The sequence below is a fragment of the Mesoplodon bidens genome, assembly GCF_964165515.1.
Source record: "Mesoplodon bidens genome assembly, chromosome: 9".
NCBI classification, from domain to species: domain Eukaryota; kingdom Metazoa; phylum Chordata; class Mammalia; order Artiodactyla; family Ziphiidae; genus Mesoplodon; species Mesoplodon bidens.
The window spans coordinates 91,952,891-91,977,496 of NC_138166.1; the positions used below are offsets into that span (position 1 = coordinate 91,952,891).

Below are 24,606 nucleotides of genomic sequence, written 5' to 3' on the forward strand. Positions count from 1 at the left end.
ATTGCCTCAGTGTTTTTGCATGTTTATCTAGTCTTTAAAAACATTTTTCAAATTCTCTTCTTTGAAGTTGCAAAACAACCCTATTCCTCAAAGAACTACCGGAAGATCTTTGATTATGGATAAATAGTCTCCCTGGGATCTCTTGACTATATATATTCAGCATTAAGCATAACCAGGAAGAGAGCCTATAGCACATGAGATTCTTAGTGTCTGTCTGTCTCTGTACTGGTATATGTTGATTTACGTTTCTTCCTATCCTCATCAATCTTCTAGACTTGCTGTTCAAGTTCTCCCACTTCCCTCACCCTTCCTTTTTGGTCTCCTTGTTGTCTTCCCTCTGTTTCCTTCCCTTCTACTCTTGGAAAGTAGAGTGTGGAGATCACCTAGGACAAACCTTTAGGAATTTTTTTTTTTTGGCTGCGTTGGGTCTTCGTTGCTGTGCACGGGCTTCTCATTGCAGTGGCTTCTCTTGTTGCGGAGCACGGGCTCTAGGCACGCGGGCTCAGTAGTTGTGGTTCGCAGGCCACAACTATTTTGGTAGAGAGATAGAAGGGAAAACCATATTGGGGTGGGTGGGAGGTAAAGAGATATAGATGGAAAAGTTTACCAACTCTGTTAAAAAAAAACAAAAAACAAAAAAGTTTACTTCTGAAGGGAGGGAGGAAAGGGATAAGGCAGTACCTGGGGAGAAAAAAATAGGAGTTGAGGAATATTTCTTGTTTATTTTTTTGTGAATAGGAAAGGCTTAAGCATGTTTATTCATTATTTATACAATTTTTAAAGGTCACTCTTCATTTACAGTTATTACAAAATATTGGCTATATTCCCTGTATTGTACAATACATCCTTGTAATACTATCTTACACTCAGTAGTTTGTACCTCCCACTTCCCTATCCCTATATTGTCCCCCACCCCAAGTGGTAACCACTAGTTTGTTCTCTATATCTGTGAGTCTGCTTCTTTTTTGTTTTTTCATTAGTTTGTTGTATTTTTTTTAGATTCTACATATAAGTGATATCATACAGTATTTGTCTTTCTCTATCTGACTTATTTCACTTAGCATAATGCCTTCCAAGTCCATCCATGATGCTGCCAATGGCAAAATTTTGTCCTTTTTTATGGCTGACTAGTATTCCAGTGTGTGTGTGTGTGTGTGTGTGTGTGTGTGTGTGTGTGTGTGTATACACACACACACACACACACCCCACATCTTCTTTATCCACTCATCTGTTGAAGGGCACTTAGGTTGTTTCTGTATCTTGGCGATTATAAACAATGCTGCTATAAACATTGGGGTGCATATATCTTTTTGAATTAGTGTTTTTGTTTTTTTCAGATCTATCCCCAGGAGTGGAATTGCTGGGTCATATAGTAGATCTGTTTTGGGATCCAGTCAAGTGAGCTATTGAATATACAAAAGAAGAGATTTGTGAGTGTGTGAGCTTCTGAGAAGGCAGGGTAGGATTGATCCAAGGCATGGTGGAGAGCTTAGTGACTGGATAGGAGAAGAAACGTTTTCTTTATTGTGAACAGGAGAGAAGGCAAGAAAAGGCATAAATATAGAAGGTTTCTTCTCTGTGTGTCCTCAAAGTGGGTGGCATTTCCCAGTAAAACGTAGTATGATTACAGACCATGTTTGCTGCTAGAGGTCAGAATTTATAGTGATACCTGTATGCATTCTCTGAAGCAGCAGAGTGTTTCAGGGTAGTACTGCCCAATGTGTGGTCCACAGACTATTAACATGGGTCTGAAATGAAGCAGAGTTTGCCACAGGAAAGTCTGGGGGAGCTAGGACAGCCTGGTACCTGAAGTTCTTGGAAATATTCAGTGAAAAGAACAGAGCCCCACGCTGAGAAGAAACTGCTGCAAATAAACACAAGTTGACTAGGATAGGAATTTAGGGGTTAAGAAGAGAGAAGGTTCAGATACATGTGGGAAGGGGGACTGGAGGAGGCAGATTTCAGAAAATATTAGAGAAGTGGTTACACTAAGGTACCATAGGTTTGAATACTTCCTGGTAAAAATGTAAGAGGAAACCTTAGAACTCTGAATCTAGGAAACAACCTCTACATAGGAAACTTCTCTTATAAATACAGGAAAATCCCTTAATATGAATTATGGAATCTACTGTGGTTTTACACCATTCAAAGATATTACATAAGAAAAAAGGACAATAGCCCTCAATAATAGATCTAAAGAAACTGAGATAGCATTGTACCTAGGTCTTAAAGTAGAGATATAATGAAACCTATTTCTACAAATAAAACAGTATGTTATGTAAAAACAACATAAACCATAATTACAAAAGTTTAGAAATGAGTTGGCTGTGCTATAGGATGTCATGAAAAGAAAAACTGACAGTTAAGGAATAAAATTAGAAGTATTTCAGAAATGAAAATAAACCAGAAAGTTCTTGAATGAATAGACACTCTAGAAACTACCATAAAAGAAGTAAAGGACGGGGGCTTCCTTGGTGGCACAGTGGTTAAGAATCCACCTGCCGATGCAGGGTACATGGGTTCAAGTCCTGGTCTGGGTAGATCCCACATGCCGCGGAGCAACTAAGCCCGTGCGCCACAACTACTGAGCCTGCGCTCTAGAGCTCGTGTGCCACGACTACTGAGCCTGTGTGCCACAACTACTGAAGCCTGTGTGCCTAGAGCCCGTGCTCCGCAACAAGAGAAGCCACTGCAATGAGAAGCCCATGCACAGCAACGAAAAGTAGCCCTCGCTCGCCTCAACCAGAGAAAGCCCACACACAGCAACGAACACCCAACACAGCCAAAAATAAAAAATAAAAGTAAATGAATTTTTTTAAAAAGGATGGAAAAAGACAGATGAAAACAAATCAAACAAGTAGAGAAGGAGATCAAAGAAATTCATAGAGAAAGTGACAAGATCTTATATTCACATACCCATAAATAAATGGATGTTTATAATATGAAGAGTGCTAAAACAACAGAACAGAAAAAATATTACAATCCGAGAAAATGTTGAAAGGATGATAAACATCTATATTAAAAGGGCTTAGCATGTGCCTAGTAAAATTGAAACAGAACAGGCACCACTGAAACGTGTTCTAGGGCTTTAAAGAAAAAGAAAACACTTTGGACAGCTATACAAAAAGACTACATCACTTATAATGGAAAGAATGTCAGGTTATCATTAGACTCCAACATCAGCATTAGGGTCCAGAGGACCGTGGAGTAAAGATTTTAAGATTTTCACAGAAAGAAAATGTGAGTTGAGACTATCCAACCAACTGATTTTCAAGCATAAAGACCACGTGTAAGAACTTAGCAAGTATCGTTCTTATGTACCCTTACTAAGGATACCAGATTTTGCTATATTTTCTTTAAATTTCTCATGTTAGTATACTTAGTTAGTTAGTATACTTAGTTTTTTTTTTCTGACCCATATGAGTAAATTGTAAATACCATGACCCTTCAGCCCTGAACATGTCAATGTGCCTCTGAAGAATAGAGATTCTCTTTCTATCTCTTTCTAAACACTTAAAAGTGTTTTTAAGCTTTATTGAGATAAGATTAAACATACAGTAAGCCTCACGTATTTAAAATATACAAGTTGATGAGTTTTGACATATGCAAAGATAATCTTGTATGTAAGCACAGTATAGTTACCAAATTTAGGAAATTTGACAATGATACAACACTGTTATCTAATACGTAATACATATTCAGATTTTGCCAATAGTCCCAATATTGCCTTTCAACAACAACAAAAAAAACCCAGTTGTGGGTTTTTTTGTTTGTTTGTTTTTGTTTTTGGGTGGAGGGGATGTTGTGAGGATCCAAGATACAGATTGCCAGCACATTCCATAGAATACATTTGTGGACGAGTTCCAAAGACTGGATCTCCAACAAATCCCTCTGGTGCAGCACCAAAGTTCAAGCCTTCGCTGTGCCTTCTCCACCAAAGTCTAATATCAGCCCTGGAGGGAAAATACTTCCTCAGGCATTCTGTCTCAGCCTTAGAGGTAGTGGCTATTATGCCATATCGTATCATATCATGTCTGATATTATACCTGTATTCTTTAGAGTTCTCTCTATGTCTTACTGACCAGTTCTTGTTAACCCAATTCCTTCATGTGGTTAACAATTATGTATATTAAACTTATTTTTTCAAACTCAATGTATGGTTTCTCTCTCCTTATTGTAACCAGACTGAAGCAGCATTTTGGGCATAAATGATGTGTCCTTTTCAGTGCTTTACCTTAGGAAGCCATGATCTCATTCTGTCCCATTATTATTGGTGTTGGCTTTGATCACTTGTTTAAGGGGGTGAATGCCAGATTTCTCCACCTTAAAGATGTCTTTTCTCCCCTTTGTAATTAATACGTAACATCCTGAGAGGTACTTTGGGGTCTGTGTGAATATTCTGTTCCCAAAAACTTTTTTGATGGGCATCCACTGCTGATTCATGCTTTCATCAGTTATTACTGTGATGTTGCAAAATGGTGATTTTTATATCATTCCATGCTTATCGGTTGATCATTTACTGTTTCAGTGACATTTTCCTTTTCCATTTATTTATCATTATGGGCTTATGAATTTTTTTATTTAATATGTTATAATCCATTTCTTTAGTTTTTTATTTTGATAATCAAATTGTTCCCATTTGGGTAGTACAAATCCTTCAAGTTGACATCTTGTCCTTTGACACACCCCTGTTGATTTTTGAACACTTCTTACTTTCTGGCAAAACAAAGAGTTTTTAGATTCATCTCATGTTGCTTGTATACTAGCCTTAGTTGTTCCTTCAAGTATCCCCAATTTCTTATTTTGATAAAGTCCAATTTATCTTATTTTAATTTTCCTTTTGTGCTGTATCTAAGAGATCTTTACCTAACACAAATGTTTTCTCCCTGAAGTTTCATAATTTTAAGTTTTACTTTTAGGTCAATGATCTATTTTCAGTTAATTTTTATAAGTGGTATAAAGCATGGATCCAAGTTCATTTTACATGTGGATATTTTAATTTTTCCACCACTGCTGCTGAGAAAGCTATTCTTTTTGTACCGCACTGCCTTTGTCAAGTGTCAATTTAATTGTCCATGTATGTCTGGATTTCTGGCCTCTCTGTTCTGTTCCACTGATCTATTTGTCTTTATGCCAATACCATGCTGTTGAGTCTGTATATTAATGTCTTATGCCAAGAAAACAACAGGGAAGATGTTCTGCAGGGAATTCTTATGTCTAACTGTAGAACTGAATTTAATAAGTGGGAGAAAGGGTGACAAAGTAGTATGTTCTTGTTATATGCTCTGACAATGTAGATATATTACAGTTATTCAAGAACTTAAGGAATATAGTTCACATAAATCTTTCCTGAGAAAGCTATTAGAGAATAAATTTCAGACAACCAAGAAATGATTTAATAGACTCATTGATTGCCTTATAGAAATTCACCAGGGCATCAAAGAATATTATTACTTTAAATAGATGCCGGGGGTTGCAGTGCAGAGATGGTATGAGAGGAAGAAAAGAGCTAATTTCTATATTGTTTATACTAGGGAATCAATAGACAGTATTTAAGAGAGAACTAAGGTTATATATAGGTATTCACATAAAAAGGGACCATTAGGACAAAAACCAAAACCTTTCTAGATACCAAAAGAAATATGGAAGGGGAAAAAATGAACAAAGGAAATAAACACAGTGAGATCATTTATATATTCTCTCTGACAGAATTGAGACCATATCAGGCATATCATTAAATGAGCTTAACTGGCTTCTTAAGAGAAAAAAGTATTTTCAGTTTAATTAACATAGCGAAAGCCACTTCTGTGCTCTATGCAAAAGATATAACCACAAAACTGAAAGACTCAGAAAAGTTAAGAATAAGAGGTTAGGCAAAGATATGCCAGACAAATGAAATAAGAAAACAGAGGTCACTATTTTGATGTTGCACAAGGTAGAACTCAAGCTAGAAATCATTAAAGAGGTAACATTATAAGGTTACAAGCTGCAAGTCTTAATGAAGATGTATTATTGGATACATGGATATTAATGACAACTTGGATTTTTTTAAAACAGTTTCAGGAGAGTCAATAAGAATTAGTAAAAGAAGACTTAAGATCTCAGTTGAAGATAGGTCAAGTGGACAGAAATTTTATAAGGCTATTTAAGACCTAAATAGCACAACCAAAAGGAGGATCTCGTGGCTGTATATTGCATATGGGAGAATACACCATCTTTGAAAAAGCGTGTGGAGCATTGATGAAAAAATGATTTTTTGTTGACATATAAAGAAAACTCTCCAAAATTTCCCCCCCAAATAGATATAGCATTTTTGGACTAAAAATCAGTACAAAAAATTGAAAAAAAGGCCCTTCCACCTGGAAACTAACAAACATACTGCCAAACAGCTCTTGGCTTAAAGTGAAAATTCAAGTAGAATTGTTAGGTTACTTGACATGACACATCAGAATCAATACATTATAGCAGGGGTCAGTAAACTGTTTTTTTTTCCTCTTTTTACAGAAGGATGGATAGTAAATACTTTAAAGTTTGCAGATCATATAATCTCTTGCAGCTTTCAGACTCTTCCATTGTAGTGTGAAAGTGGTCGTAGACAATATATAAACAAGTTTATCTGGCTGTTCCAACAAAACTTTATAAAAACAGGTGACAGACTGGATATGCCACATGAGCATCTGTGTTATAGCCAAAGCTTTTATCATAAGAAAATTCTTAGCATCAAATGTTTACATCATTGAAAATGAAAATAAGTGAATACTCAAAAAGGTAGAAAGACAACAAAAGAAAAGAATGCAGAAGGAAAGATTTAATAATGATAAGGAGTAGGTTTTAGATAACAGAAAAGGAGTAGAAGTAATACATTAAACATGACAATATGCTTATAATAGTAGAAGTACAATTTAAAACTGTACTGAAACACCATGTTTTCACTTAATAGAATGGCAACCCCCCCCCCCAAAATTTGGCATTATACTTTTTGGGTGAAACTGGGGAGAAAGTAAGACACTCAGCGGTATTGGTGGGAATGAAAAATGGTAAAACTCCTAAGGAATGGAATTTGTTAACATCCAGCAAAATGGGAAATGCATTTCCTCACTGACCCAGCAATATTCACTTTTAGGAATACATCACAACGGTAGAATTGCAAAAGTATAAAATTATGTATGTGCAGGGTTGTAGCAGCCGTGCTTGGAAAAATGAAAAATTGGAGTGACTAGCAGTAGGTAACTGGTGGAATACACTCTGATGTATTACTGTGCAGACGTAAAAGAGGAGGGGAGAAGATCTCCATGGGCTGCTATGGAGTGAATTCCAGGATGTATGGTTGAGTAAAAAATGGCAAGATGCAGAAGACTGTAATGCTGACTTTGAAGAAGTGGAGTGAAGTTGTGTCAGTGTGCGTTTCTTACCCCTGTCCACTAAAATGGCCTAAAAGCAATATCTCAGTAACAATAAGAAATAAGAGAGAGGGAGAAAGAGAAAATATTGCACTGGCCAGAAAGTTCTTTTGGGCTTTTCCATAATGAACTTTTTGGCCAATCCAATACATGCTTATATTTTTTAAAAAAATAATAAAAATCTGAAAAATGACTACCAGTGGAGGCAAGAGGGAATGGAGAAGGGATAGGCATGAAAGCAGACCCATTTATGTAACTTGCATTGCAGTATTGATTTTTGGAACAGTGTAAGAGTGTTATATAATAAAAACTGAAGTATTAGCCCCCTCCTCCCCCAAAACCACCCCGAAACAAATGAACACATGAATATAATCAACCAGGTACTTTTACTAACATAGTAAAGGATTTTTTTTCAACTGATTTTAAATTACAACATTGACTGTGCATCTCTAGTATGCTATTTCCCTAAACAGAAAAATAAATTTTATATTTCATTCTGTGGCTTATTTTTAGTTATTATCCTGGTATAGTTACTTGGAAACTTTCTATTTCATTGGCATAAAGCAAATAGATAATTATGTTAATGTCATCAGGCAAAAGAATTTGCAGGATAATGGTGAAGGAAAGTCCAGGATAGCAGCTTGCAGCATGCTTGAGGAAGACTGGAGCTGGAGTAAGGACTTCTCAGAGAAGGACACATCTGAGTAAACAAAAGTAAAGTTCATAGACCACTTGATACACTTGAACACATTGAAAGGGATTTGTTGGAAAGCGTGGGGCTGATTTAGTGATGAATACGTAAAAACTAAGCGAATTGTAAAATGTAGGAACTGTTCATTACTATGAACAAAATTGTTTGAGAAAGGAAATACAAATGTAATATGTTCTGTGGCTCAGTTGTGAATATTAGTAAAGGCTCATAATGGTTTGATTTAATGGAAAACTAACAAATAAATGTTAGGATGATAAAGAGGGAGTTTTGGATGGGGGCTTATCCATCATCTTCCATTGTACAGTTGGACAGGGGACTCCTGTTTTTTATAATAACTCTTATACAGTAATTTAAAAAGTACTTGGTGTCATGTATTAGTAGAATTAAAGAAAAAACTGGGAAGCATGATGATAAGTCAGGGCAAATTACATTATTTTAAAAGTAGAAAAAATTCTCTTAAAATCATACCTGTGGCAGTATTTAATTAGTAGAAGTCAACTTGTTTAAATAATATTTAATTTGATTGTGGAAATGTCCATTATTTATATGTTCTTTTCCTATATATTCAATATGTGTTTAAAAGTACTAAGCTAAAAGTTAAAGCTTCTTCCTTGACTTTTTAAAGCTACCCTCCCAGACAAATTCTGTCAACTTTCCTTTTTACATCTGTCAAAAATCTTGTTCCCTTCTTTTTATCTTCTTAGTTCAGGCCTTCTCTGTTTCTGAGGGTCATTTCAGCTACTTCCTAACTGTTCTTGCTGCTTTCTCAGTTTTGTTGAATAGGTTCCACCCCCGCCCAAATTAGGACTTTTAAACTTTTTAAAGCTGTGAAGAAAACACATGTGCAGTTAACAGATTAAGTGAACACTCATGTAACTACCACCCAGATCAAGAAATGAGCATTGCCAGTACCCCGGAAGTTCCTTGTGTGTCCCTTTTTCATCACCCCTTCCTGTCCCGTAGATGGAGTCGATTTGCCCGTTTATGTTAATCACTTCCTTCATTTACTTTATGGTAAATATAATTTAGCCTGTTGGGGACTTTGTGTAAAAAGAACAATTTTGTTATATTTCATTTCATTTCTTGCTATTTTCATTAAACATTGGACAAGTCATACATGTTACTGCATATAGCTATAGCTCATTCATTTTTAATGCTGTGTAATAATACATTATACAAATATACCACAACTTATCTATTGTTGCTGGGCATTTGAAATGTTGCCCATTTTGGACTTTTTAAAGCAATGCAGCTATTAACATTCTTGTTAATGTATCCTGCTGTTCATATATAGGAGTCCTGAGTTTTGTTTTGTTTTACTGAAAAGCAGAATTCTGGGTCATGGAGTATGTAAATAGTCAATTTAACTTTTACCAACTTTCATATACCCACCAGCAGCTAACCTGTGTTCCTGTTGGCTGAGATGTGGATGCTCACCAGCGTTTGGTGTTATCCTTTTTATTTTTTGGCAATCTGATGGACGTTTCTTGTTAACTTCTCTGGATCTGATACGCATATTGACCATTTGGATTTCAGCTATTGTGAAGTGCTTGTTCAAGTCTCTGTCCCATCTTTATACTGAGTTGTTTATCTTAATTTTTTTTTTTTTCTGCGGTACGTGGGCCTCTCACTGTTGTGGCCTCTCCCATTGCGGAGCACAGGCTCCGGACGCACAGGCTCAGTGGCCATGGCTCATGGGCCTAGCCACTCCGCGGCATGCGGGATCTTCCCAGACTGGGGCACGAACCCGTGTCCCCTGCATCGGCAGGCGGACCCTCAACCACTGCGTCACCAGGGAAGCCCTAATAGCCTATTCTTTATTCCATTGGTGAGGGCAGGACTCCCATCACAAGAATGGCCCTAACCCTAGACAAATGAGATGGACAGTAGTGTATTAGTCACATATACTCACAGCCCTAGGGAGGAGGCCACTGCATGCCATTCAAGGCCACACAGGGACAGAGTGAACAACTAGGTACTGTGGGAGGCAGGCTTTGTATGCACTATTATGAAAGTAGGGTGCCCCCTGGTTCCCACAGGAGGATGTGATTGGCTTGTTTGAATAATTCTGTAAGCTGGCAAGGAACTGAAACCCGTTATTTAAGGGTAAGCAGAAACTGGTCCTTTTGATAAAAGAGTAATTGTTTGTTAGGGGATCTTATCTGTGGTAGTAGAATGGGGAGGGATACTTGCAGTTAGGCTCTCCCAATTCTGCCAGAATTGAGACGGAACAATATATAGGCCTTACACCACCTCATTTATTCCTAATATCCACAAAAGGTTTTCGGTTTTTGTTTTTTTCCTTAATTGTGAATAAATTTTTTTTTAATCAAACACTTCATCTAGTGGGGATAATTTTTTTCTTTAATCTATTATGTGGTGAATTCTAAGATTTAATTTTCTAATAATAGAATAACTTGCATTCCTAAGCAGAAGGCTACTTAGTGATGTTATATTATCCTTTTATGCATCGCAGAATTTGGTTAGCTGATATGTTATGATTTTTGCTTCTACATTTATGAGAGAGGTGGCCTATGATTTTCCTTTTTTATATTACTTGTATGAAGTTTTCTTTAGAGTTATGCACACTTCTCTAGGTGTCAGTTCCTCCACTGAAACAATTTAAAAAAAATACTGGAAAAAATTACCAGAATGAACTATTTCAGACTCTGGACCTTGATCAAACACTTGAAAGAACCAGGGGAGTGCTTGATGAAGGGAGAGGCTGCTGCTCTTTGATAAGAGGGCTCCAAAACTTGGGGGTTGTATGTTTTGGTCAGTCTCACAGATCCTTTAGGGCTAGAGAGCTGGACTCTGTCATTTGCTGAGATATAGAGATGGTAACTCTCTCCCCTTTTGGATCCAGACATTTAAGGACATCTTTGTCAGGTTACTGGCTGGCTGCCAGATAGTATGGAACAGAAACTTCAATGACCACACTCACTAGGAATTCATACACACTTTACAAAATAGTTTGGAAAAGTCACAAATGGACTGCTCCAGCAATCAATGAGCAAAATTCAGCAATCCCTGAGGAGTGGGAAAATTAGAGTTCTAGAGTTACCATAATAAACAAGATCTTTTTGAGTTTACCTTGCTCGGAGTTTGTTGAGTTTCTTAGACATGTATATTCATGTTTTTCATCAAATTTAGGAAGTTTTTAGTCATTATTTCTTCAAATATTTTTTTCCCTGCCCTTTTCTCTCTCTCTTCTTCTGGGACTGCCATGATTTGTATGTTGGTATGTTTGACGGTATCTCACAGGTCCCTCAAGTTCTGTTCATTTTTCTTCGAAACTACTTTTGCAAAGCCTTCCTTCTTATGTGTGTTACTGACCTGTTATCTCAGCCTACGACCTCTTAGAGATTTCTTTAAATGTGTAGATTTATTTATTTATTTATCTTTGGCTGCGTTGGGTCTTCATTGCTGCACGCGGGCTTTCTCTAGTTGTGGCAAGCGAGGGCTACTCTTTGTTGCGGTGCGCTGCTGGCTTCTTATTGCGGTGGCTTCTCTTGTTGCAGAGTACAGGCTCTAGGTGCGCAGGCTTCAGTAGTTGTGGCACGTGGGCTCAGTAGTTGTGGCTCGTGGGCTCTAGAGTGCAGGCTCAGTAGCTGTGGCGCACGGGCTTAGTTGTTCCACGGCATGTGGAATCTTCCCGGACCAGGGCTCAAACCCGTGTCCCCTGCATTGGCAGGTGGATTCTTAACCACTGCGCCACCAGGGAAGCCCCAAATGTGTAGATTTTAAAGTGTGTATATCTCTTTAAATGTTCTGATATGTGCTGCCAGAGAAGCAGCTGCAGCCCAGGGGAGCTGAATAAAGCCAAGCATCTCAGCTGACCCTCAGAGAACCCCCATGCTAACTAAATCACGTAATCCCCTAATTTTTGAGTTCAAGATCCTGTCCACCTGGCACTAGCCAGCCACTTCAGGGATGTGGGATGCTGTCCCCACTTTGCAGCAGAATTAAGGAATTGGGCATGGTAGCTGGTTCAAGCAAGCAGCCCTCTTACCAAAGTACAGCAGCCCCTTCCTTCATTAAGCTCTTCCCTGATTGCTGTAAACGTCTGAACCAGTTTCAAAGTTCTGGAATAGTTGATTCTGATAGTTTTTTCCAGCTTAATGGTTGTTTTGGTAGAGAAACCAACCCCCCAAGCTGCCATTTTTTTAATGACATCCTTTGCTGCCATTTTTGCTACTTTAAAGTAAATCACAGATTTGGCATTTCATCCTTAAATAGTTTAACTTGCATCTCCAAAAAATAAGGAAAGTAACCTTGATAATCCCAATATCATTATTAGCATGGACAACTAAAATAGCTATTATTTCCTAGTGTTCTAGTACAAGTCCATCCTCACATTTACCCCCCAAAAATGTCCTTTAAGCTGTTTTTTTTGTTTGTTTGTTTTTGCGGTACGTGGGCCTCTCACCGTTGTGGCCTCTCCCGTTGCAGAGCACAGGCTCTGGACGCGCAGGCTCAGCGGCCATGGCTCACGGGCCCAGCCGCTTCGCGGCATGTGGGATCCTCCCGGACCGGGGCATGAACCCGTGTCCCCTGCACCGGCAGGCGGACTCTCAACCACTGTGCCACCAGGGAAGCCTCCTTTAAGCTGTTTTGTTCAAACCAGAATCCAGTCAAGGATTAGCTATACAGCATGATTTTGGATATCATGTTTCTTAAGTCTTTCTTAATGTAGAATAGTTCCCTCTTCTATCTTCATTTCTATAATTTGTACTTGGTGGAGAGAACCAGTCAGTTAGATTATAAAATATTTTGCATTCTGGATTTGTGTGGTGTTCCCTCATAGGCTTTTTAAGTCATTCCTCTCAACTAGTAGTTTAGTTGATTAAATTCATGTTAAACCTTGTTAGGTAAGAATACTCCATAGAAGATGCTATATACTTTGTATATAGTAGTTTGCTAGTTTTTGTGTTTGAAAAAAAGTATTTTTTCAAAAAGAACTTTTGTGGATAGAAAAATAGAGTTACTTAGAAGGATAAACCACAAACATGGTTTAATAAAAATGGTTACCTGTAGGAAGTGGGGTAGATGGAATGAAATGGATAAGAGGGATAGGGATGGGAGTGAAATCTGGTATACTTTCTAATATAGTTTTTGACTTTTGAACCATGTAAATATTTTACATATTCAAAAATAATTATATTCCAAAATAAAAAAGTAAACTTTTAAAACTGAAAATATTATTTCTTTATCTAAAGAAACAAAACAGCTTGGAATAGAAGTTGTGAGAGTGGATACCCTTGCCTTCTTCCAAATCACACCAGAAAGCATTTCATCATTAAATATGTTAGGTGTAGGATTTTCATACATGGTCTTTATCAGGTTGAGGAAGTTTCATTCTATTTCTAGGTTGCTGAGAGGTTTTTTTTTTTAATCTTGCATGAGTGTTGAAATTTTCAAAGATGATCATATGGCTTTTCTCCTTTATTTTGTTAATATAGTGAATTACTTCAATTGATTTGAATGCTCAACCAACCCTTCACTTCTGTAATAAACTCTACTTAACTGATGTATTATCAATTTTATGTGTTCTGAATTTGATTTTCTGATATTTCATTGATGAGATATTGGTCTGTACTTTTCTTTCCTTGATTTTAATATCAGGGTAATATTGGCCTTATAAAATGAGATTGGAAGTGTCCCTCCTCTATTTTCTAAAAGAATTGTTTAGAGTTAGTATTATCTTTAAATATTTGATGGGATCCAGTGGTCCCTTTTAGGTCTAGACTTTTCTTTATGGGACAGGTTTTAAGTACGCATTCAGTTGCTTTAATTGATATATTCAGGTTTTCTGTTTCTACTTGAGAAGATTCTGATAATTGTTTCTTTTAAAGAATCAACACATTTAGTCAAGTTGACAATATTCCCATACTTTTTTAAGCTCCATGGAATCTGTAGAAATGGCCTCTTTTACTTTTGATTTTGGTCGTTTTTTTTTCTTTTTCCTTGATCAGTCTAGCTAGAGGTTTATTAATTTTTCCCACACCCCCAAGAACTGGCTTTGGTTTCATTGATTTTTTTTTTCTTTATTGCCATTTTCTTTCTTCTTCATTGTATTCTGCTCCTTATAATTTCCTTCCTTCTACTTTTTTTTGGTGGATTAATTTGCTCTTCTGGCTTCTGGAGGAGAATGTTTAGACCATTGGTTTTTAGACCTTTCTTCATTAATACATAGGTTGGTTGGAAGTAAGTTGTTCAGTTTCCAAATATTCGGGGGTTTTCCAGTTCTCTCTGTTACTGATTTCTAAGTTTATCTCATTGTACTCACGGAACATATTTTGTGTGTTTTTAGGTCTTTTAACCCATACTTGGTTTATTGCCCAACGTATGTTATATCTTGGTGAATATTCCATTCACACTTTAAGAATATGTATTCTGCTAACATTAGGTGTTCTTTAAACATCAATTGGATCAAGTTATTTGATTCTTTTGTTCAAGTCTTTTATATGTTTACTGATTTTCTATCTATTGCTCTATTGATTACTGAGAGGAGAGTTGAAATCTCCAACTATCATGTGGGTTTGTCTGTTTCTCTTTAGAGCTGGATCAGTTTTTACATGATGTGTTCTGACATGTTAATTAGGTACTTGAGCATTTAGGATTATATGTCTTGGTGAGGAATCAAGCTCTTTATCATTATACACTGTCCTCACTTTATATCTGGTAATAGTTCTAGTTCCGTAGTCTGCTCTGTCTGATACTATTATAAAGTCCTCAGGGTTTCATATGCTTATTATTTGAATGTGTATCTATTTCCATCCTTTCATTTTTTTAAACCTGTGTGTGCATTTAAATTGGGTTTCTTGTAGGTAGCATCTAATTGGGTCTTTTGTTATATTCACACCCATATGCTTAAGTAGCAAGCCATCAATGGTATTGACAGGACCACGGACAGAGCACTATTTTGCATTACATAGATCCTCTCCTTTTTCTCCCATGGATGTTGAAATATAGTTGCCTGACTGGTGGTGCTCCATCTCATGGTCCTATCCTTCAACTCACTTACGTCTGTGATCCACAGTGTGTAATAAGAGGCTTTGAAGCCACATACGTCTCTTTTATGATGGGCAAAGAGTTGCCAGCCATTCCTAGTACTTAATGTCAAAGCATAAGCCCTGCATTATGCTTAGGTTTAGACACTAAAACTTCACAAAGGAGATAGCAAATCATATTTACATCTCAAAGCCCCCAAACTGTAAATATTTAATCCGTAGAATAAAAAGAATAAAACCAGATCCTAGTAAGCTTAAGTCCAGCTACTTTTATAAATGTGTAATTTATGATCTATCATTAATCTCTTATATCAGTCATGTTTTTATGACCTTATAATTAAACATCTTTCATGATTTCATTTGGCAAGCACAGAAACTTACATATAACTTTCAACAGTCCTTTTCCTTTAAAATACAGATAAATATAATACTGAATTGTTAGTTCTTTCAACTTGATTAATAAATAGTTGATATCCTTGTTTAGCTTGTTCCCAGCATATATTCTGGCAACAGCAAAGAGAAGCAATTTGTAGCATTTGTACTAGTCTGTTTGCTTTACTATTTCTCTTGAATTAAAGTTGACTCCCTGCTTGCCTTTCCGATTTCAAATTTTCCCTTTTCAAAAATGGGAATTTTGGGCTTCCCTGGTGGCGCAGTGCTTGAGAGTCCGCCTGCCGATGCAGGGGACGCGGGTTCGTGCCCCGGTCCGGGAGGATCCCACATGCCGCGGAGCGGCTGGGCCCGTGAGCCATGGCCGCTGAGCCTGCGCGTCCGGAGCCTGTGCTCCGCAGCGGGAGAGGCCACAGCAGTGAGAGGCCCGCGTACCGCAAAAAAAAAAAAAAATGGGAATTTTATTATGTTTCTGCAGTATCCCCACCCTTTCCAGGATAGTGTGTCAAAGAATCACTTTCTTCATATAGGCATTCAGGTATTTACTGTAATATGCAGTGCCTTATTTTTTCTTCTACTGACAAGGTACATCTTGAGCTTGGGAATGAAGTATGGGTAAAGTTGCAAATTTGAGATTTACCAACATTTGGCCTCACTGTTCCTTGTTAGGCTGAGGTACCTCTATGACTCAGAGTTCATTGTGTAAGTCTTAGTAGATGATTTGAAGGAATGAGGTAGGTGAGGTTGTGCTGGTCCTTTCAGAAGGAGTCAGCTGTTACCTGATTTTAACTGGGGGCATAGAGTATGATGTACAGGTTTACCAGGTACCAGCCCAGCATCGTTAGGCCCTTTTTATACATTTATTAATATAATCCTTATAACAGTTCTGCCTCAAATTTGTTCTGTTGAGCATGGAATATTTAGCACTATATAACCTGAGCACAATAAGTTCTCAATATGGTAACCATTATCATGATTATCATGTACTGTTACTTTACAGAAGAGGAAATAGAGGCTCAGAAAGATTGTTTAGGGGATATAGAACAGTCAATAAAGAGGAATAATATAGGTCTATATAGCTTTAAAATCCATGCTATATCCTCTTTATTTAAATAGTTTCCATGTAGAATGTACGTAAGATGTGTACGCAGAATTCAAATTCCAGAGTTGCCAGTTAGTAGTTGAATGACCACAGGCAAGTCATGGTGCTCAGTTTCCTGATCTGTAAAATGGGGATAATACTTAATGCACTAGAACTGAGTAGCTGCTTACTAGTCCTCAGGCTCTCTTTTAACCCTAGACTGGGCATGAGGTTTCATTGGCTTGCATCCTATTTATCTCCATGTGCTCTTAGGCCTTCGAAATGGTTTGGTTCAGGCAAGATAGATGGGCTTGAAATTAGTATTGGAGGGGAGCTGCTTATTCTTTCCTCCATCCTAGGCATAGCCTAGCCACTATCCAGAATTTTGTGTTAATCATTCCCTTGTTTTTCTTTACAGTTTATCAGCTATATATGCTTTCTTATATATTATTTTTCAACTTTGATAGAGTATAATACATATTCTTCTGGGACTTTCTTCACTTAACATATTTTTGAGGATTCAGCCATCTGTAATTTACATGCATTGATTTTATTGCTGGATAGTGTTCTATTATTTGAATATACCACAGTGTTTTTGTTCTGTTGATGGACATTTGGATTGTTTCTATTTGTGGACTTTTCTGAAAAATGGTGCTATGAACATTGTTGAGCATGTTTCCTGATGCTGAAGAGTTTCTCCATGGTGAAACTGTGGATCACAAGGTGTGTGCATCACTAAGGGAGTTCATTCACTCATTCACCAAGTATTTATTGAGTACTGCTATGTGCCAGGTACATGTTTAGGTGCTTTGGAATATCTGTGAACTAACCAGACAATTTACATTTTACTTGGGATAGTCAGACAATAAACAATAAATATAAATAAATGAAACTGAAGGATAACTAGCAGAGAGAAAAGAATTAGAGCAGGATTAGGGGAATCTGTTGTGCAGGAAGGTGGATGGGGGTGCAGGCATCATCAAAGGTAACATTTGAAAACAGACTTAAAGGAGGCTATGCACCATTTAAAATTTTTTCAACCCACTAAATAACAGAAAAAAACAACCATGGCCATTAAGTACACAGTGATGAATGATTGAAGAAAATATCTACACACTTCTCACAGAATTATTTTTCTTTAATCAGATTTTAATCACTGTAATTTCTAGAAGGATATATTCCAGATGCTGATCTCCACCAGTCTGTATAGAGGAACTTTAAATGTGCTCAGACTGGAACAGAAATTACATTTTCCCACTAACTTTTTATGGGTAACAAAGTATTGTTGAGCTAGCATTTGTTTGGGTTTAAATTCATTTAGGTCAAACTCATCACCATACATAAATGGGATTCTTTCTTCTTTTTTTAATGTCTTTATTAGAGTATAATTGCTTTACAATGTTTTGTTAGTTTCTGCTGTACAACAAAGTGAATCAGCTGTATGTATACATATATCCCCATATCCCCTCCCTCTTGAGCCTCCCTCCCACCCTCTCTATCCCACCCGCTGGGCTTCACAAAGCATCCAGCTGATCTCCCTGTGCTATGCAGCAGCTTCCCACTAGCCATCCATTTTACAACAAATGGGATCCTTAATTCGTGGACTAATATCCTATCTGTCAAAATGGTGCTATCTGTGAACCCATGGCTTTCTAAGACATTTTTGTAAAGTGTGGTAGTACACTGCACTCTGGGGTCAGTCAGCCATGGGTTCAAATCACAGCTCCACTAGTGTGTGACCTTGGTCAAGTTAATCAGATTCTCTGATCTCCATTTCCTCATTTGTATGAGGATAAAGCAGTACATATAAGGAGAGCACTAAATAAATGTTCTTTTTAGGTTTTTTTTTTTGACTTTTTATTTTGAAATAATAATAGATTCATGGGAAGTTACAGAGAGAGCCTTTGTACCCAGTTTTTTCCATTGCTTACTTCTTATATAATTACAATGCAATATCAAAACCAGGAAATAAACATTGTTACAATAGTGAGTATAGGTTTAATGCAACTTTATCGCATGTGTAGATTCATATAACGTCACAATCAAGACGCAGAACTATTCCAACACCAAAGCTCTCCCTCTTGTTAACCCCTTTATAGTCAAACCTACCCTCTCTCCCCACACCCCATTGTCCCTAATTTCAGGGAAAGTAGTAGTCTGTTTCCCATCTCTATAATCTTGTCATTTTGAGAATGTTATGTAAGTGGATCATTCATAAGACCTTTGGAAATCGGCTTTTTAAAAAACTCACACTAATGCCCTTAAGATCCATCCAGTTTGTTGCATATATCAATAATTAGTTCCCTTTGATTGGTGACTGTTATCCCATGGTACGGATGTACCACAGTTTATTTAACCATTAACTTATTTACAGAGATTTAGGTTGTTTCAAGTTTTGGGCTAATATGAATAACACTGAATTACAATATTTGTGTTCAGATTTTTGTGTGAACCTAAATTTATTTCTGCCCAGGATTGAGATTGCTGATTCATATGATAAATGTTATGTTTAGCTTTTTTAAGAAACTGCCAAACTGTTTTCCACAGTGGCTCTATTATTTTACATTCCCGGTGGGAATATATAAGAGATCTAATATCTCTACATTTTTTGTCAGCATTTGGCATTGTCACTACTTTTTATTTTAGCTGTTTTAATAGCTTTGTGCTGGTATCCCATCATGATCTTAATTTGCATTTATTTACCTGATGGCTAGTGATGTGGAACATCTTATCGTGCTTATTTGCCATGTGCATATCCTTATTGATGAAATGTCTCTTCATGTCTTTTGCCCATTTTCTAATTGGGTTTTTGTTTTTTTGAGTTTTGAGAGTTCTTTCTATATTGTAGATATGAATCCTTCATCAGATCTGTGGTTTGCAAATATTTTCTCCCAGTGTGTAGCTTGTTTTTCCATCTTCTTTATAGGTCTTTTGCAGAGCAAAAGTCTTAAATTTTGATGAAATAAAATTCATCCATATTTTTCTTTTATGGATTGTCTTTGATATGTCTAAGACCTTCAGCAAGTCCTACATCCTTAAAATTTTCTCCTGTTTTCTTCCAAAGATTTTATAGTTTTATGTTTTATATTTAAATCTGATCCACTTTGAGTTAATTTTTATATAAAATGTGAAGGTTAGTTTGAAGTCCAGTTTTTGCCTATGAATATCCTGTTGTTTCAACAATTTGTTGAAAAGTCTTTCCTTCCTCCAATGAATTGTTCTCATACTTTTTGTCCAAAATCAGTTGCGCTTACTTGTGTGGGGTTTGATCCTTGGTCCAGGAAGATCCCACATGCCGCGGAGCAACTAAGCCTATGTGCCCACAGGTCACAACTACTGAAGCCTGCACGCTCTAGGCCCTCATGCCGCAACTACTGAGCCCACATGCCTAGAGCACGTGCTCCACAACAAGAGAAGCTGTATTCTGTTCCATTCATCTGTGCATGTATACTGCCAATACTACCCTGTCTAACTCACTATATGTAAGTCTTAAGTTTGGATAGTGAGTCTTCTCACGATATTTTTCTTTTTCCAGACTTGCTTTAGCTATGCTAGTTCTTTTCCTTTCCTTTTCCACATAAATCTTGGAATAATCTTGTGTATATTTACAAAGAGATCTAGCTAGGATTTTGATAGGAATACACTAGCCTATAGATCAATTTGAGGAGAATTGACATCTTTATTGTGAAGAGTCTTCCAATCCATGAACACAGTATATCTCTCATCAGCATTTTGGACTTAATCAGTATAAAGATGCTTTTGCACCTCTGTCAAAAATCAGTTGGCCCTACTTGTATAGGTCTGTTTCAGGTCTCCATTCTATTTCATTCATCTGTGTGTCTTTTCTTTGGTCAATAACAGGTATTCCTGATTACTGTTGCTATATAAGTCTTGAAATTGGATAGAGTGATTCCTCCACTTTATTCTTCTTTCCATTATCGATTCAGCTATTATAATGCATTTGCCATTTATTTATTTATTTGTTTGTTTACTTATGGCTGCGTTGGGTCTTAGTTGCTGCACATGGGCTTTCTCTGGTTACAGCGAGCAGGTGCTACTCTTCATTGTGTGCGGGCTTCTCATTACAGTGGCTTCTCTTGTGGAGCACGTGCTCTAGGCATGTGGGCTCAGTAGTTGCGGCATGAGGGCCTAGAGCGTGCAGGCTTCAGTAGTTGTGACCTGTGGGCACATAGGCTTAGTTGCTCCGCGGCATGTGGGATCTTCCTGGACCAAGGATCAAACCCGTGTCCCCTGCATTGGCAGGCAGATTCTTAACCACTGCGCCAACAGGGAAGTCCTTCATTTGCCTTTTAATATAAATATTAAAACAATATTGTCTATATCTATACAAAAATATTGTTGGGTTTGTATTAGGAATTCTGTTAAACTAGTAGATCACATTAAGGATAATTGACCTCTTTACTACATTAGTTATCTCTATCCATGAATGTTGTCTCTCCATATATTTAGATCTTTTTTGGTTTCTTAATTTTGTAGTTTTCAGCATACAAGTAATATACATGTTTGTTAGTATTTCATTTTGTTTAGAGCCGATTTCCATGTAGTTAAAAGGCTGTTCAAATTATTTCATATTTGTTTGTGCCTTTTGAGGAATTGGTCCATTTTACTTATATTGTCATTTTGTGTGAGTAGTGTTAATATTTCTCTGTCATTCTTTTGCTGTCTGTATGGTCTATAGTGATATCCCCATTTTTATTCTTTATGTTTGGTAAATTGTGTCTTCTCCTTTGTCTTTGTCAGTCTTGCAGGAGGTTTGTTAATTTTATTGACCTTTTTGAATAATGAGCTTTTTATTGAATTGACTTTTCAGTTTTCAGTTTCGTTCACTTCTGCTCTTATATTTATTATTTCCTGCCTCCTGTGAGGTAAAGGTTGAAGTCTAAGTTCCCCTTGCTGCATCCTTTGATATCTTGAGAGGGAGGCCCTCCTCCTTACTGGTCAGTGGTGTGGAAGTTGATGCTCCCACCAGGCCTCTGTTGATACCTCCCTGGCTAGTAGGGGTATGGGTGCCTACTTACTGCTTCCCATGTGTTCTTCATTGACACATCTAAGGAGTGGGGATATAGGGGCGAGGGAGGTTACTGGTAAATAGTGATAAAAGTCCAGACTTTCCACTACCCTTCAGCATGGAGGTGGAGGGGTACCTCATTACTGTCCTGGAGTTACAAGCTCAGGCTCCTCACATAGTCTCCACTGACACTGCTGGGGGCCTCATTACCACCCAGTGAGGACCAAAGCCCTAACTCCCCACCAGGCTTCTCTGACACAGCCAGCAGGAGATGGTTGGGGCACCTGGTTTCTGCTTGGCCAGGGTAGAAGTCTAGGCTTCCCACTGGGTCTTTGTTGGTGGGAGAGGAAGCACATTTTTTTCTGTGGTGTTTTGCTGGAGTAGTTTTCTTTCTTGCCAGGCTGCCCTTTTCCTGTCCTCTGGATAGAGGGAGCAGGCTTTTGTGGACTTTTTTGTTGTTGACACCTGTTGATATTTCTGAGATGGTAGCTTCATGAGCACCTACTTTGGCATATATGAGGCTAAAAGAAGACCCAGTGAACTCACCATTGTCATTCCTTGGGTTCTGAGGTCTCTAGACAGTCTGCCTCCTGTCTACCTTTCTCAGTTTTATGTAGAATGTCTAGAGTCTTTAGCTGTACTTATCTGGAATAAGGAAAAACATGTTTACTCAATCTTTCTATCTGTCACATTTTTACAGATTTTAATTACTAATTTCTTGTCAGTGCTATGTGTCAGGTATATCTTCTCCCAATCAGGGGCTTATCTTCTCACTTTCTTCATGGTAATCTTTTGTCTAACTGTAGTTCTTAACTTTTTTTTTTTGCTGTACGTGGGACCGGGGCACGAACCTGTGTCCCCTGCATCGGCAGGCGGGACTCTCAACCACTGTGCCACCAGCGAAGCCCATTGCTCTTTGTTTCTTGATTGAGAAATTTATTCCACCTCTAAGGTTACACAGATACTCTCCTGTATTTCCTCTTGAAAGTTTTAAAGTTCTTAATCTATCCTATCCAAAAGAATTTTTTTTGAATTTTATTTTATTTTTTTATACAACAGGTTCATACTAGTTATCTATATTATACATATTAGTGTATGTATGTCCATCCCAATCTCCCAGTTCATCCCACCACCCCACCCACCCCCGCTTTCCCCCCTTGGAGAATTATTTTTTGAATTAAGGAGAGATCTGATTTCATCCTCCTCCCACTGTAGCGAACTGTAGCACCCCTTTTCCACCAGTTTCTAGTGCCACATCTGTCTTGTGTTTCTGGTACATATATTCTGTTCCATTTTTGTTTATCCTTTCATAAATATCACACCATCTTAATTACCATAGCTTTAAATATTTATTGTGTTATTTGTTAGACATGTTCCCCCAGCTTGTCAAAACTCTATTGCAATCCCTGTTGGTATTATTATTAAAAACTGCATTGAATGTATAGACATGTCTGGGGAGAACTGGCATCTTTACCATCAAGAACATGGTGTTTTCATTACTTAGATTTTTTTTTTAATGATTCTAAATATAGCTTAACATTTTTCTACACAATGGCCTTATACATTTTTTTTTTTTTTTTGCGCTATGCGGGCCTCTCACTGTTGTGGCCTCTCCCGTTGCGGAGCACAGGCTCCGGACGTGCAGGCTCAGCGGCCATGGCTCACGGGCCCAGCCGCTCCGCGGCATGTGGGATCTTCCCGGACCAGGGCACGAACCCGTGTCCCCTGCATCGGCAGGTGGACTCTCAACCACTGCGTCACCAGGGAAGCCCGCCTTATACATTTTAAAAAATTTACTACTAAGTACTTTTTTTTGTTGCTATTGTAAAATAGTTTTTTTAATTAAAATTTTTGTTTATTTCTTGTATATACAAATGAAATTGACCTTTGGATTACTTTGTGTTCATTCGTATGCATTTCATTTTGAAAAAAATGTATCTGGGAACCTCATTGCAGTCTCCTTGGTACAAATTGCTGCATCAAGTTTATATTAAATTTTTAATTTAATTAAAAATCTAGATTTTAATTCATTCACAATTATTAATTATTTATTGTTTTACCAAGCACTATGAAAGATTCACGCCCCCCCCCCACCCAAAAGGAACACTATTTGCACTTGTTAACAGAAGGAGATTGGTGTTTCTGAATCGAGATTCAGAACAAAAACAAACATAAACAAGATGGGTATGTCTGCATTCCACTTTCAGAAATCCTGATTCCATAGGTGCAGAGAGAACCAGACTCTCATTCTTTTCAAGTCTCCATATGACTCTGCACATCTCTATTTGAAAAACACTGTGAGCGAAGTTGCTAAACAATAAAAGGAATAGTCAGAAGGATATTTATTTGGAAGGGTATCTCATTTAAAATTATGAGCATTTATTCATCATTTAATATACTACTGTGGGACATATACACATACACACCACATGTATACACACACGTGTGGGTGCACACGCATCTAAAACCCCTATATATACATAAATTGAATTGCTTTGTGTTAAGTAATAGGTATGAATTTGAAGAGAGTGGACATTCACAGAATCCATTCACAGTTTGGATGAGATGTGTTGGGTTAGGACTCAGTATGCTTGTATTAAAACTTAGGATGTGAGCTCATGGATATAAAGAACAGAATTGGTGGTTGCCTGAAGTGGGGGGGGGCAAAATGGGTGAAAAGGGTCAAAAGGTAGAAATTTCCAGTTATAAAATGAGTAAGTCATGGGGATGTAATGTACAGCATGGTGACTATAGTTAGGAATACTGTATTGTATATTTGAAAGTAGCTGAAGGAGTGGATCTTAAAAGTTCTCACCACCAGAAAAAAAAAGTTGTAATTGTTCATGGTGACAGATGTTAACTGAATTTTTGTGGTGATCATTTTGTGATATATACAAATATCAAATCATTACGTTGTACACCTTAAGCTAATTTTAATGTTATGTCAATTATACTTGAATTTAACCAAGAAAAACTTAGAA

The 24,606-nt window shown here is 37.4% G+C and overlaps 1 protein-coding gene across 2 annotated transcripts in view; it reads left to right on the top strand.

Annotated features, from left to right (window-relative positions):
- Positions 1-24,606, top strand: part of TRIM24 (tripartite motif containing 24) — a 94,761-nt gene that overhangs the window by 15,052 nt on the left and 55,103 nt on the right. The window lies entirely within an intron of this gene.